General features: G+C 43.9%; 1 pseudogene; it reads right to left on the bottom strand.

Moving 5' to 3' along the window:
• Positions 1–12,267: 12,267 nt before the first annotated feature.
• Positions 12,268–13,053, bottom strand: LOC110298831 (large ribosomal subunit protein eL8 pseudogene; annotated as a pseudogene).
• Positions 13,054–15,430: the final 2,377 nt, after the last annotated feature.

Genomic DNA, 15,430 nt, shown 5'->3' with positions numbered 1-15,430 from the left:
AAGGAAAGGAAAGGAAAGGAAAGGAAAGGAAGGTGAAGAAGAGGAGGAGGAGGAAGAGGAAGAAGAGGAAGAGGAGGGAATGGGGGAGGAGGAAGAGGAGGAAGAAGAGGGCATAGTGTTCTCTTCATTTTTTTTCTTTCTTCTCTGGATAGATTTACCAGCTAGCAATCTTGTCTCCTATCAGAGTGGGCCAATGATGTGAGAGTGGGAGGGGCCAAGGCTTCATTGGCACAAGACAAAGAAGATAACAGAAGAACTAGAGTTATAAAAACAAACAATTATCTTTTTCATCTCAGTCTAGCGGAACAGTGATTCTTAGAAGGTGATGTCATGAATACATTGTGTTTCTCTTTACAAACCTTTACCAAAAATTAAATGTAAACACAATAAACACACAGGCCAAGTTGCTAATTAACAGCTGCTAACAGTTTATGTTTGTCTGGGGTTTTCTTTCTAGCACCTGGGCTCAGTTTTAAATTCTTTTTAATTTAAAATTTTACTTTCCATGTATCATTCAGTTCTTAGACTAGTTTCCCCCTCTTTTTTTTTTTTAACTTGTATTTATTATTAATGGGCACATGCCACATTATGTATGGAAATCTGAGAATCCTTTTCGGGAGTCAGTTCTCTTCTTGCGCTATGTGGGTTCTGGTGGTAGTCAGGTTACTGGGCATGGCAGCAAGTATCTTTACCCACCTAGCCATCTTGCCAGCCCATCCTTAAATTTTTGAAAAGGGAAGTGAAGTCTCCAGTGTGGAAACATTTGCCCAATGTACTTCCCTACAGGAAGGACAGAGGGTAGATAGGGGAAGCCACTGTTGTCTGAATTTTTCCAATAGACTACATCATAAGATGGCATGTATCTATCTCCCTGTGAGGCAGGCCTTTTGGATCTCCACTTTTTACAATGAAACTAAGTTTGTCTTTCTGATCAATAGCTGACATGATCAGGACATGGTGGTGGCATTTACCTTTAATCCCAGCACTTGGGAGGCAGAGTCAGGTGGATCTCTGTGTATGAGGCCAACCTGGTCTACAGAGTGAGTTCCAGGACAGCCAAGGCTATTACACATAGAAACCCATCTTTAAACACACACACACACACACACACACACACACACACACACAAAGTTAACAGGAGATTCCAGCACAAGCCTGACCTCACATCCAGCACACACACCAGCCACCTACACAGAGAGCTCAGCAGACCTGTGAGAGAGCAGTCATCTTGTTCAGTTGTTTCCCCCAGAGAGGAGGAACCATCTCCCCCATATTTCAGAGCTAGTGATTATCTATCAGGTGAAGATTTAGCACAAGACAGAGGTGAAACATTCCCAGGAAATACTTGAATGGCTCGGAGAATTAGAAGGACAGGCACAGTGGCACACATCTTTAGTCCCAGCACTTGGCAGCCAGAGGCAGAGGGGAACCTCTGTGAGTTCAAGCCCAGCCTGGCTTACATAGTGAGTACCAGAACAGCCAAAGCTATGTAGACCTTGACTCAAACAGAAGAGGAAGAGAAAGGGAGGGGGAGCGAGAGGGAGAGTTGTGTGGCCAGCTACATGAAGTCATTGATGGTGACAACCCAAGCTGTGCCAGAGCTGTCTCTAGCTTTTTAGTTTTATTGACAGGGTCCCATGTAGCTCAGCCCAGCTTTGAACTCTTTATGTGGCCAAGAGTGACTTTGAACTCCTGACTCCCTGACCTCAGATGAGTACTGGAAGTACAGACATGCAACACCATGCACGCTTATGTGGTGTTGGGGCTAGAACCCAGGGCCTCCTGCATGCTAGGCAAGCACTCTGCCAACTGAGCCACACCCCAGTCCACCCAGAACTTTTAACTGAATCTTTTCTGGTAAATCACTCCATACAGGAATCTTAGGGAAGAGACAGGGGCAAGAGTTACTGTGCCCTACAAGACCCTGTTCCCATGATTTTAAACCTGTGTAGCTTGGTCACATGCCTCCCTATGTGGAATAAGACCTGAAGACCACTGCCCCCTCCTCTGCCTTTTTATCTATTCCTCTTGTGAATCATTTAACACGTATTGTATGTCCCCAGAGCATCTAGGATGGCATCTGAATTTCTTAGCTGGATTGGAGTTGTTGGTCTTCCATCTAAAGGCCCTTCTCTCAGGCCAACATCAATCTCAGTAAAGACTGCAGAATTGAGTCCACTCTACTTCTTTATTCAGATCACACTTCAACCCTGAAGATGCTCAATGGCGTTCATCTATCTTATTTGACTTCACTGCATGCTCCCTGTGCCAGTTGGCATTCTATTACTGCAACAAAATACTTTAAGAAATCAACTTAAAAAGACAAAAGGTCTATTTGGTCTCCGAGTTTTGGAGGCTTCAATCCATGATCAGTTTTGGACCTGTGTGGAGAAAGCACATTGTGTCAGGGAGGTCATGATGGAACAAACTGTTCATTCTCATGGCCAGGAAGTCAAAAGAGAAAGGACTAGAAATGGCCAGAATCCTACAACCTTTCTGAGGTCATGCCCCTCATGACTCAAAACTTCCCATTAGATCTACCCTTGTAAGTTTCCACAACAGCCCAATAGCAGTATGATGGGTCCCAGAGGCTTTCGGGGGTCATAGCTGATCTAAATTACAACATTGCCTTCTCAGATGGTTAAGTCAACCATCAGCTTGAAGGCTCTAGGCCAGTGAATTACTTTTTCTAGCACTGAGACCCCTTAACACAGTTCCTCATGTTGTGGTGAACCCCAACCATAAAATTATTTTCATTGATACTTCATAACTGTGATTTTGCAAGCATTATGAATCATAATGTAAACATGTGTGTTTTCTGATGGTCTTAGGCGGCTCCTGTGAAAGGGTCATCTGATCCCCCCCCTCCAAAGGAGTCTTAATCCACAGGTTGAGAACCACTGCTCTAGATTCTAGAGTCTAGAATCACCCTCTAGAGAAGCCCTCTAGGCATGCCTGTGAGGGATTATCTTGTCTAGACAATCAAGATGGGAATCCAGCCCAGAGTGGGTAGCACCAATCCCTAGGCTGGGACCCTGTACTGTATACAAAGGAGCAAGAGAGCTGAGCAGAAGCACTCATCATCCTCTGCTTCTTGACAGTGGATGCCCCCATGACCCAGAGGGAGCCCCTTCTTTCTCTGCCAGGGTATTTTAATTACAGCAACAGGAACAGTAACTAAAGAAGCATGGTAACATTATTAATCTCCTAATCTGTAAACAGCTTATCTATCTATCTATCTATCTATCTATCTATCTATCTATCTATCTATCTTATCTTTAGTTTATTGCAGCAATTGTATAGTTTTCTGTATCCAAAGTTTTACCTCTGCTAAAATCATTCCTAAGTATTTTATTTAAATTTTTTTTATTCCGGATGTTATAGCAAATGGAACTGTTTTCTCACTTTCCTTTCTAGGATGTTTATTGTCAGTGAAGAGAATGTATGTTGGCTTTTATTCACTGAAACTTTGCTAAACTTATTGGTCAGCCATGCTTGTGTGTCTGCACATGAATGTGATCTTCATGATAGTCTATGTAAAAATGTGCCATTTGCAAGAAGAGGTATTGTTTCTTTCTGATTTGGACTATTTTTATTTCAATTTCTTGACTATTTTCTTGACATCTATCTATCTATCTACCTATCTCTATATAACTTATTTATATGTATTTTGCATATATATTCCTAAATATGTAAGTATAACCTACTCAGTGTATAATGTGGGATGTATGTTTTCAGGGCTGACCATTTGGTGTTGGATAACCAGTTAGTGTGCTCTTCCCCAGAAGGATTTTCTCCTGCTCGCAGCATTCCTTAACTGCCTGTAATTCTTTGTGTAGGATTGATCCTTTCTTCGTATCCCACTCCCATTACCACTGTCCTTTAAAAAAGTATTTGTTTTTAAGTATGCATCTCTGTATGTTTATAGGCATGTGTGCACAGGCACTCATGGAGGCCAGAACAGAGTGTTTGGATCCCTTGGAGCAGGAGTCGTAGGCCATGGTGATCTGCCTGCTGTGGGTTCTGGGAACTGAACTCAGGTCTTCTGAAAGAGCTCCAACCCCTGAGTATCTCTCCAGCTGCTTCCCCACCCCATCCTCACTTTCCTAGTCTTCATGTTGCTCATTCTTGCTTTCATCTTTGTTGTCCTCTGCTCTGAGCTTAGCTCACTCCTCCTTTTCTAGACACTTAAGGTAGTTAAGAGACCAATCTAAGACCTTTTTGTGTCAACACATGTATTTACTGCTATGAATGTTGCTCTTAGTACAGCTTTAGCTGCATCCTAGTTGCTTTGATACTCAGTACTTGTTTCATTTCTGTTGTGATGAAATACCCTGATGAGAAACAGCATAGGAGAGAAAGGATTTATTTCAACTTATAATAACAGATGACATCCCGCCATTATGGGGAAGTCAAGGTAGGAACTCCAAACAGCTGGTCACACCATATCCACAGTCGAGAGTAGAGGCAGAATGAATGCACACATGCTTATTTACGTACTTGTTTGTGCTCAGCTTGATTTCCCCACTCATACAGCCCAGGGCTATGCTGGGAACAGTGTTTTGTTTTCATCTGCTACAAGGATTCTTAACTTCACCTGTGATTCCTTCTTTGATGCATTCATTCAGAGTTTGCTGTTTAATCGCCACATTATTTGTGAATTTTCTAGTTTTCTTTCTGTTATTTTTGCCTGTTCTATTGTAATTAAAAAAAGGCAGTTTTAAAAAAAATTATTTATGTGTATATACAGGTGTTCCTATAGGCCAAGAGTGTCAGATGCCCCTGGAGCTGAGTTACAGGCAGTTGCAAGCTGCCTGATGTAGGTGCTGGGAATTGAACTCATATCCTCTAGAAGAGCAGTACATGCTTTTAACCACTAAGTCATATCAGCAACCACCAACAGGTTATTATTATTATTTTTTAATGATTTTAATCTCCTTAAATGTATTATGTATCTTGGAGAATTTTCCATGTGCAGTTGAGAAGATGTATAGTGGACTCTTGGTGGGAATGACATCATGTTTGTTTCTCCTGGGAATCATTGGCCTAAGGCATTGGTTCAAGGGCCCACGTCCTTCTCTAGTTGTTCTATCTGAAAGAAGTCTGTCAAAGATTCCTGCTGTAACTGTAGAGCTATTGTGGGTTTTTTCCTCACTTATTTTGCTGACATTTGCTTCATTCTGTGGGGTTCTGATACTTAGTAAATATATGTTTATAATTGATATGACTCTATGGTGAATTGATCTTATTAATATTTGACATCCTTTTTTTTGTAGCAGATGGTGACTTAAGATCCATATTGTTTGGTATTAACAAGGCTATCCCTGTTATTGTTTAGTTACTATTTATATGCAATATATTTTTGTATTATTTCATATTTAGTATATTTTTGTCTTTGAATCTATAATGAGCGTTTTTTAAAAATTTGTTGTGATACCATTTCCATGTGTTTATTTATCTAATTGTTTATATGGAGAGTGGATTTCACTAGGTTGCCCCTTCACTATTTGATTTTGAATATCTAAGTTCAGATGAATTTCCCACCTCAGTCTCTCAAATAATTGGGGGACTATATAACAAGGTCACTATTTCTGGGTAAGGACTTTCTAAAATCACTGACTTTAAGGCAGGCAAAGTAGCACACGCCTATCATTCCAGGAACTTCAAGGTAGAAACATGAGGGTCAAGAGTTCCAGGCTAACATGGTGTGCTCACTAGTTTTATGTCAACTTGACATAAACATTAACATCAGTTAAGAAAATCCCTCCATACAATTGGGCTCCAGGGAAGCCTAAAAAGTCTTTCTCAATTAGTGATTGATCTGGGAGGCCAGACAATGGAGGTACCAGCCCTGGGCTGGTGGTCCTGGGTTCTATAAGAAATCAGGCTGAGCAAGCTATGGGGAACAAGCCAGTAAGCAGCGCCTTCCATGGCATTTATATCAGCTCCTGCCTCCAGGTTCCTGCCTTGCATGAGTTCTTGCTCTCACTGCTTTTGGTGATGAACTAGGAGTGAAATAAGCCCTTTCCTCCCCAAACTACCTTTAGCTATGGTGTTTCATCATAGCAGTAGTAACCCGAACTAAGACACCTGGGGTACATAGATCCTATCACTAATAATAATTATGATAGTATTATTATCATATTAATAATAATATAATAATAACAAACAACAGCAACAACATCAGTAATAATAATATGATTTTTACTTTTTAAAAATAATGTATAAGTCAGAACTACCTTGTGGGAAGTTTCTATTATGTACTTTCCTTCCTGCTTGCAGACCATGTTTCCTTTGTCTCTTTGCATGCTTCATGATTTGTTGTTGTTGTTGAAAGCTGGACATTATAAACAATATAACATTCCCAACTCTGAAAAATCAGAGTCTTTGTTGCTGCCTTTGATAGTTTCCTTCAGTTTGCAACTTCTGCTTCTTCGATTAGTAACTTTCTTGAATTGATCCTGCAAAGCATCTTGTGGCCACAAAGGTCTGCATAGGTAGCCTGGTGGCTGTTAATGATTGGACAGAGTTCCTTAAATGCTAATTCATCTCTCACCCGTTCCCAGGGGCTCTGTGTGAGTCAGGTTTGGTTTGGTGAGCTTAACTTTCCCCTGGCTCAGAGCCTGGCGGTCAGGTCATTCAGAGCTTAGTGCTTACTTAGTGCTCTTAGGTCTTCCCTGGCCACACGCACTCCATATTCAGGATGAGGCTGTCTAGATTCCTAGAAAAGTGCCAGAGCCCCCCCAAAGCCTCTGTGGGCATTTTATTCACTAGCTTTTCCTTTTAACTTTGTGTGTGTGTGTGTGTGTGTGTGTGAGAGAGAGAGAGAGAGAGAGAGAGAGAGAGAGAGAGAGAGAGAGAGAGAGAGATTCTTGATTTTCTATTATAATCTCTGCTTCAATTACCTGTACCTATTCTTGACCAACACCTGCAGGGGAAAGGGGCGGGTGAAATAAAAACTAACTAGACAGGTCAAAGGATGGTGACACTCAGAGAAACCTGTCTGGTCCCTTCAGTCCCTCCTGAGGTGTTGGTTTACATTGTAATTGCTTACAGAGCTGCACCTTGGCATGGTGATTGCAGGGCTGCCTGTTTGCTCTGTGATTCAGGGCTGCCTGTTTGCTCTGTGATTGCAGGGCTGCTGGTTTGCACTGTGATGGGTTGCAGGGTTGCGGGGGACGGGGGAGACAGGAGGTGGGAAGGAGGGTTCCTTGTGATTCTGGGGCTACTGATTTTCAAGGCTTCTGTGGAGCTGGGGGAGGGGGATGGGAATAGTGTAAGTGCAAGCAGCAGAGAGCACAGGTATGCTGGATCTTCTCATTCAGTTAGTTCCTCCCTCCCTCCCTCCCTCCCTCCCTCCCTCCCTCCCTCCCTCCCTCCCTTCCTTTCTCTGTCCCTTTCTTTTGATACAGAGTCTCATTACATAGTCCCAGACTGACTTCAAACTTGTGATCCCCCTGCCCAGGTTCTGGGATTACAGGTCTCTTTGGGTTGTTGGAATCTGCAGAAATTTGGGAGATGTCTTGTTTTTTTCTGACAAGTGGCATTTCAGAGGTTCTCACTGTGCCCTTCTCTACCACCACACTAAACAGGGCGTTTTCTGTTTCCCCTTTCATGGGATGGATAGAATGTTCTTTGGCCAGTTTGAAAGCAGTGCCTTTAATTTAGCTCTTCTGTTTCTCCAAACTTACCAAGAACCATACTTACATTTCTTCTGTTTGACCAATTTAGAAACTTATCAAGCCTGTGTTTGCCCTTAAGCAAGAGAAGATGGGCTAACGACCTGCTCTCTGGTCTCTGGTTTCTTTTTTTTTTTTTTTTTTTTCATAACGGTATCATTCTCAACTGTAATTCTAGAAAGCTGTCCTTAGCTGGTAATAGCCTCTACCAGTATATTTTTGGGGGGCTACATGAAGGTACACACTACCTTGAACAAAATGATAACTTCATGTTTTACTGAGACATTCAAGTCAAAAATAAGATACCGAGGCTGAGAAGGCAGCTTCATGGACACATGTGCATGCAAGTATGAGGACCTGAGGTCAAATCCCCAGGACCCACATCCGCTGGATGAGGTAGTACACACCTGTAATCCCAGTGCTCTTACAGGGAGCTGTAAGATAGGAGTGTAGGGGGATGGTCTAGTGTTTCTTATATTCAAATGCTAAATTCTGCACCCCAAGATCTGGTTGCTCCAAGAAGAATAGATCCTCAATATACCAGCCTTTGTTGTGTAAACCTTGCTCCCCAATTTAAAACTATTGGTTAAATAAAACTGGCAACAGCCAATTACTGGGGAGGATAGAGAGAGGTGGAGTTTGAGTTACCATGCTAGGGTCACATATAGGGACCATGAGGAGAAGGAGAAAGGAGAGAGGGAGAGAAGGCGCCTGGGGGAGAAGACTCATGATGGACCAGGAACATGTGCTGAGTGAGATGCCTCCCCAGGATGCCAGACTGCTGGAGGAGAAATAACCCAGAGGATTTCAAACAGCGAGTATTTGGGGGGCACATTTGGGGTAGTAGCCAGAGTGGCTTTGGAGATTTAGATTAGGGGTGATCCCCCCGTAATTGTGCAGAGCCTAATAAGTAAATATCATAGTTTGAAACACATTCATTTGAAGTAGACAGGGGTTAAGTTTAATTGACAATATTTTACACTGGTGCCAAAAACGCTGTAGTAAATTTTATTCCGTTCCCTCCCCCAGCCCCCACATAGACCTTATAGTTCTCAAATAAAACACACAAAACCTCTATATTATCATAAGCCTTAAAGCACTAGAGCTGGGCAGACATCAGCCCTCTAAGCTATTTTGTCTACTTCTCTTACTTGCCTGGTTCTGCCTGGGCTGCTCCTACTCCAGCAGGCCAGCCCTCATAGCCATGTTCTCACCAGCCACCTCCTCCACGGCAACTTCTTCCCTCTCTCCTCATGGTCCCTGCCTGAGACCCCAAGCCCAGGAACCTTCATCCTGCCCCATCTCTTCTGCCCAGCCTAGGCTATAGGCATCTTTACTAACCAATCAGGGATAACTTGGAGGCAACCTTTACATATCATCATTTGGTGTACATGAGCCTCATGGGGGCAACCAGATCTTGGGGACCAGTATTTAGCATTTGAATATATAGCAGTACCAGACCAACCCCCTACCTAGGAGAATTTCTGGAAGCTCCCAGGTAAGCTAGCTTAGAGGAGACAGGCTGTGCACAAAAGACTCTGCCTCAAAAAGCTGGAAAATGAAGGCTGACACCTGAAGTTGTCCTCTTGACTTTGTAACCATGCTGTAATACATGCAGGAACACACACACACACATACACACACACACACACACACACATGTAAATGTAATTTAATTTTTTTTAAAAAAAATTCTGGTTTGGGGATTTATTTATTTATCCACTAGTGTACTTATTGAGACGGTGTCTCACTGTGTAGCTCTGGCTGTCCTGGAACTTACTGTGTAGACCAGGCTGATTGTGATGTTTGCTTCCTACTTACATAGCCCCCTGCCTCTGTCTCCCAAGTGCTGGAATTAAGGAATGCATCACCATGCCTGGCCTGGTACTGGAGTTTTAAAATAGATCCAACCCATCACCTCCACACTTTCAAAACAACAACTCCACTTTGAAGAGCCTCTCAGAACCTTTGCACGTGTAACGAGTGCAAATTCACAAGGCTCATTGAAGCTGTGTGTCACAGAGAAAGCTGAGAGACCACCTCTGTGGGAGACGGTGTCTACAGACTGCTAGAGTCATACTCCTTCTGTTGTTTGGCTTCTCACATCACACAGGCAGTCTGCACTGAGAACGTTTCTTCTATGGCAATGAGCAAGAACACAAGCTGGTGGGCGTGGCATAAATCCACTCCTGATTTCCTAAACTCTACACATGATACATTTCTTGTTCTCTGAGAAAGCCTGGAATCAAAGCTTGTACACTAGTGCCCAGCACCCCTCACACCTACACTGTGGCCCCTACGTGTCTTTTTCCACAACAAGGGAAAGGGGCCCTGAATCTGACCTACTCAGAACCTGTCTTACTCAGGGCTTTACTGCTGTGAACAGACAATATGACCAAGGCAACTCTCACAAGAACAACATTTAATTGGGGCTGGCTTACAGGTTCAGAGGTTCTTCAATCCATTATCATCAAGGTGGGAACATGGCAGCGTCCAGGCAGGCATGGTGCAGAAGGAGCTGAAAGTTCTACATCTTTATCTGAAGGCTGCTAGAAGAATACTGACTTCCAGGAAGCTAGGATGAGGGTCTTAAAGCCCACACCCACAGCGCCACACCTACCCAACAAGGCCACACTTCCAAATAGTGCCACTCCCTGGGCCAAGCATATTTAAACCATGTCACAACCTAAGGCGCAAAGGGGCTGAGGTGGGCTCCTGCACCCCAGGTGCTAGAAAGCTAGGAAACCTGGTGACTTTGTGTTTTGCAAGGTGGATGCTTGGTGGATGCTTGCTGCCAATGAGGGGATGTGAGTTTGATTCCTAGGTGAGAATCAACTGCTGTAAGTGTTCCTCTGACCATAACACACTCACCTCAGCACCCGAGCTCTCCTTTCTCTGATCACAGAATAAATAATTATAAAATAAAACTGTGTTGATGTCTACAGAACTTGAGGTCAGCCCTAAGGAGCTCCTGATGGTTCAAAGTGAGAAAAATTGACTTTTAATGATCATGACAACTGTTAATGGATTCATCCTGAAACATAAAAACATAAAGCTTCTAAATGACCCAAAGAAAGAAAAGAAATTAGCTTCTTAATTACCTCTAGGGGTTGCTAGGATACCAAGTTGTTTTTCTCAACATCAATAATAAAAAGAACATTTATTCTGCCTTTCCTGAACACACTGTGTTTCTAAGTCATCAAACAGTTGATAAGGATAAATTCTTTTCACAAGGACTTCGGTCTGCGGTGGAGGGGGTGGGAATGAGCTAGGTGTTCTTTGTGTGGTCGCATGGTCACCAAGGAGAACAGCCAATGTCAAGAAGGCATTGAGCTACAGTGTCAGCATGTGCCACTGAGACCCAGGGCTCTCTGGTATCCCTGTATCTCCTGGCCTGATAACTTGGGGGAGTATTGGATTCTGTTCAACAAATGTTCCTCTCATATGGTGCATTTATATCCAAAGAGGGGTGTGGTTCTACCGAGGAAGAGGAGTCTGGCAACAGAGGAACTTGTGGGGTGTGATTTTTCAATACGCAATCAGCCAAATTCACGTTCTGAGAGATTCTACAGGGCAAACGCCTATAAGAAGGAAGAGGGATTTAACTATTATAGCTAAGCTAGATTAAAAGGGATCGTGATGTCCTGGTCTCATCACACTTGGCAGTTTGTAAATACAGCTTTGGAGAGAAGCAAGCATGTCCACAACCCTCTTGGAAAAAGGGTCTTTATAAAGGCCATTACATAAAAGTAAGGTCACTAGGGAAGATGACCCTGAGTGATCCAGTGTCCTTATAGAAGGGGAGTTTGGATCAGAAACAGATGCCGAGGGAAGAAGGTATGAAAATACCCAGAACCAGAGCGCTGTGTCTTCCAGAGACATTGAAGACAACCAGCCAACCCCAGTTGGCGGGGCAGAGTTGTCAGAATGCCACCATCCACCCCTTGAACTTGACAATAGCTTTCCAGTTGTTTGAAGCTATCTTATTTGTGGTACTCAGTTACAGCCCTCAGGAACTAAGAGACTGAAGGACGAAGGTAGGTTTTCTGCCTTCTATAGGTTTCCAGGGCCAGGGAGGGAGGGTTCCATGCTATGACCTAGCCTGTGTGTCAGAAGTCGGGTAGGCACTGATAAGGACTAGCTATAACCAAGATCACCTTTGATGAGGCAGTGAGGGGCTGGGGACTGTAGGTCCAGGGGGGAGGGGAGGAAGATTACAGCAAGATTGTATCAGATGCTACATGGCAACTATGTGAAGAGAGAGAAGTTACAGGGGGTGTGGCTTGAGTTTGAGGAGAGAGCAGCAGCTGGAGGGGCTGCGATCTGACTGACAGTGCTTTCAGTGTAGTGAGATAACAGGGGTGGGTCAGGTGGTTTACTAGACAGCTATTCTACCGTTAGGTACATTATTGTTTGTCCTACTGCGATTGTTGGTATTTGATGGCTTACAGGACCTAAAATAACCTAGAAGGCAAATCTCTGGGCACATCTGGTTTGGGGGTTCTAGATTATATTAATTAAGGTTCAAAGGTCTATCCTCTTTTTTTAACTTTATAGTTATATTTATGTACAGAAAACTTAGTGTACATTTAACCCAATTTAGTGGCGAGTCCTTTAGCCTTTGCCTTTTTCAGCTTGGCAATACGAGCCACAGACTTAGGACCCAGGACATTGACTCCCCAGTGGCGACGGATCTCGTCATGTCTGTCATTATAATTGGTCCTAATAGCTTCCACCAGCTTAGCCAGAGCACCCTTGTCTTCCGAGTTAACCTGTGTGAAGGCAATAGTGGTGCATGTCTTCCTGTGGACCAGGTGCCCCAGCCTGGCCTTTTCCTTGACGATGCAGTAGGGCACCCCCATCTCTCGACACAGGGCAGGCAGGAAAACCACCAGCTCAATGGGGTCTACGTCATGGGCAATCACCACCAGGTGAGCCTTCTTGTTCTCCACCAAGGTGGTGACTGTATTGACTCCTGCTCAGAGGACAGGTGGTCTCTTGGTTGGGACGTCGCCTTTACCAGCAGCTTTCTTCTCAGCACGGGCCAGTAGCCTTTGCTTCTTCTCTTGCTTTGTCTCCAGCCTGTACTTGTGGGCAAGCTTAAGCAGTTGAGTAGCTGTCTGCCTGTCCAGCACCTGGGTAAATTGGTTAATGGCAGGAGGGACTTTGAGCTGCTCATAGAGGATGGCTCTGTGCCGCTGCAGCCTGATGTAGTGGGGCCATTTGACGAAGCGCACTAGATCTCTTTTGGGCTGGATGTCCTGTCCAATGCCGAAGTTCTTGGGCCTCTTCTCGAACAGAGGGTTGACCACCTTCTTGGCCTCCTGCTTCTTGATGACAGCGGGGGCCGGGGCCACCTTCTTCCCTTTGGGCATCTTGCTCAGCTGCTGGAGAGAGCAAAGGTCTATCCTCTCTGTGGGTAGTACCATCCTATGGGTGGGGTCCTGGACAAGATAAAAAGTAGAAGGCAAGGCAAGCACCAGTGTCCATCGCCTCAATGTGGACTGTGGATGCAGTGTGAAAGGCTGCCTCCTGCTCCTGCTGCCATGCCTACTCCTGTCATGACAGTTGATAAACCCTTCCTCCCTTAAGTTGCCTTTGTCAGCGAGTTGTCATAGCAACAGGACAAGTAACTAAAGTGCATAGTCTTTGGGGATATAGTAGGAAACAAAACAGAGCCAGGACAGTGACCTCTGTGTCACGGCTGGGGTAGGGTTCCAGTCACTACAGTGTCCACGAGCACACAGTAGGTATTCTCAAAGCACACAGTAGGTATTCTTGGAGTTGCCACTCTGGTCTCAGTGAAGGGAAGAATGAAGAGCCCCCGGCCGAATAACAGGCTATAAATTCATATATATATATATATACATAAAGTGTCTATCTGGGAAACTTCAATGAAGAGTAAGCAGAAAAGTTGCCAAGGAAGGATAAGGGAAGAAGATTACAAAGTGCAAAAGCAGCTGAAATGCTTTCAAGTGATTCGTAATCAGTCGCATCTATTCTAATGACCACCAATTAAGCCGTCTCCTGCCTGCTCTCAGAGAGAACACACTTGCCCCAACAGGCCAGATGAAACCGCCTTCCAACACCTTCACTACAGTGCCTGGCAGGGATGGTAATTGCTGAGAGAGAACAGACTGCATATATTTTGTTCTTTTTTTTTTGTTCCAGATCTTCTTTTCTCTAGAGAAATTTTCACACAATTATTGGAACCTAGGTATGTAAAATAGGTATAGGTATCAAACATCTGCTGATGATAAACCATTAGAAAGCATTTTAAAACCGTTCTTTGATGTATATATGTGATTTTGCTATTGATTAAAGATAAAGGTAAATTTGCATGCTAATGTAATGGATAAGCTGGTTTACTTTTACATAAAGAAATCTTTGAACAGGGTGTGGTGGCACACGCCTTTAATCTCATCATTTAGGAGGCAGAGGTAGGTGGAATCACTGTGAGTTCAAGACCAACTTGGTCTGCTTATTGAGCTCCAGGCCAGCCAGAGCTAGAGGAGAAAGGCCATGTCTCAAGAAAAAAAGAAAAAGCCCGGTGGTGGTGACATTCCCCTTTAATCCCAGCACTTGGGAGGCAGAGGCAGGCGGATTTCTGAGTTCGAGGCCAGCCTGGTCTACAAAGTGAGTTCTAGGACAGCCAGAGCTATACAGAGAAACCCTGTCTCGAAAAAACCAAAAAAATAAAAAAATAATTAAAAAAAAGAAAGAAAAGAAAAAAAGAAAGGAAGAGAAGGAAGGAGGGAGGAAGTAGGGAAGGAGAGAGAGAGAGAGAGAGAGAGAGAGAGAGAGAGAGAGAGAGAGAGAGCAAGCAGATGAAAGCATTAAATCATCAGATTCAAGGCCCTTGTCATAGGATAGAATACTATCCTATGCTTGTTCATGCTTGGTACTATAAACCTGACCAAGAACCTATGCCTGGGAATCTCATAGACCCTGGGGTTGAACCTACTGTTAACACCATACTGAACTGTCTTCCAAATACTTGTCTCTGCACTCTTGGGTTAGTGCAGCTCTTAGACGATGTCATCAGAGATGTTTCTTTTTGCTAAAGGTAGAGGTTCACAAGTGGTCAAAGTGCAGAGAACTGGTAATGGTAGAGATAACCCTAACTGGGATATCTACAGCACAGCCCTTCCCCCAAGGCTTTGGATGGCTTTAGAAGAGCAGGCATAAAGTGAGAGCCAGATGTCAGCAGGGCTGCTGCAAAAGTATCCCCAGCATGTGGCACTCAGGATGTCACAGTAGTGTACAAGACCTTCCGCACAAGGCTGGCTCAAGATCAAGCCAATCAGCATCCCAGCAGGAATGGAAGATTGGCTCCACCCCCTCGCTGAGATGCTATTGGCAGTTGATGATGCTGATGAAAGAGAATCAGTTTTCTTCAGGGATGTAGGAGGGTGGCTCCAGGTAGGCCATTGCACTCATGTGCGTACAGGAAGCATCAACCGGACTCAGTGGGTTATTTAAAAAAAAAAAAAAAAGACATGAAGTTGGGAGGTATCTGGGAGGAGTTTAACGAGCATAGTGGGATGAGGACATGATCAAAAGACATTATATACACGTATGATATTCTCAAAGCAAAAATAAAAATATATTTAAAGAAAGAACTGCATTTGAAAGCTGGGTGTGGTGGCACATGCTTATAATTCCACAGTTTGGGAAGTAGCTTCAGGAGGTCAGGAGTTCAAGGTTAGCCTCAGGTATGTGACAAGCTCCAGGCTAGCCTGGGCTACTTGA

This window comes from Mus caroli, unplaced genomic scaffold (assembly GCF_978045245.1).
Source record: "Mus caroli unplaced genomic scaffold, Mus_caroli_1 scaffold_8, whole genome shotgun sequence".
NCBI lineage: Eukaryota > Metazoa > Chordata > Mammalia > Rodentia > Muridae > Mus > Mus caroli.
The sequence above is the reverse complement of the archived record's forward strand: the minus strand, read 5'-3'. Positions and strand labels throughout refer to the sequence as shown.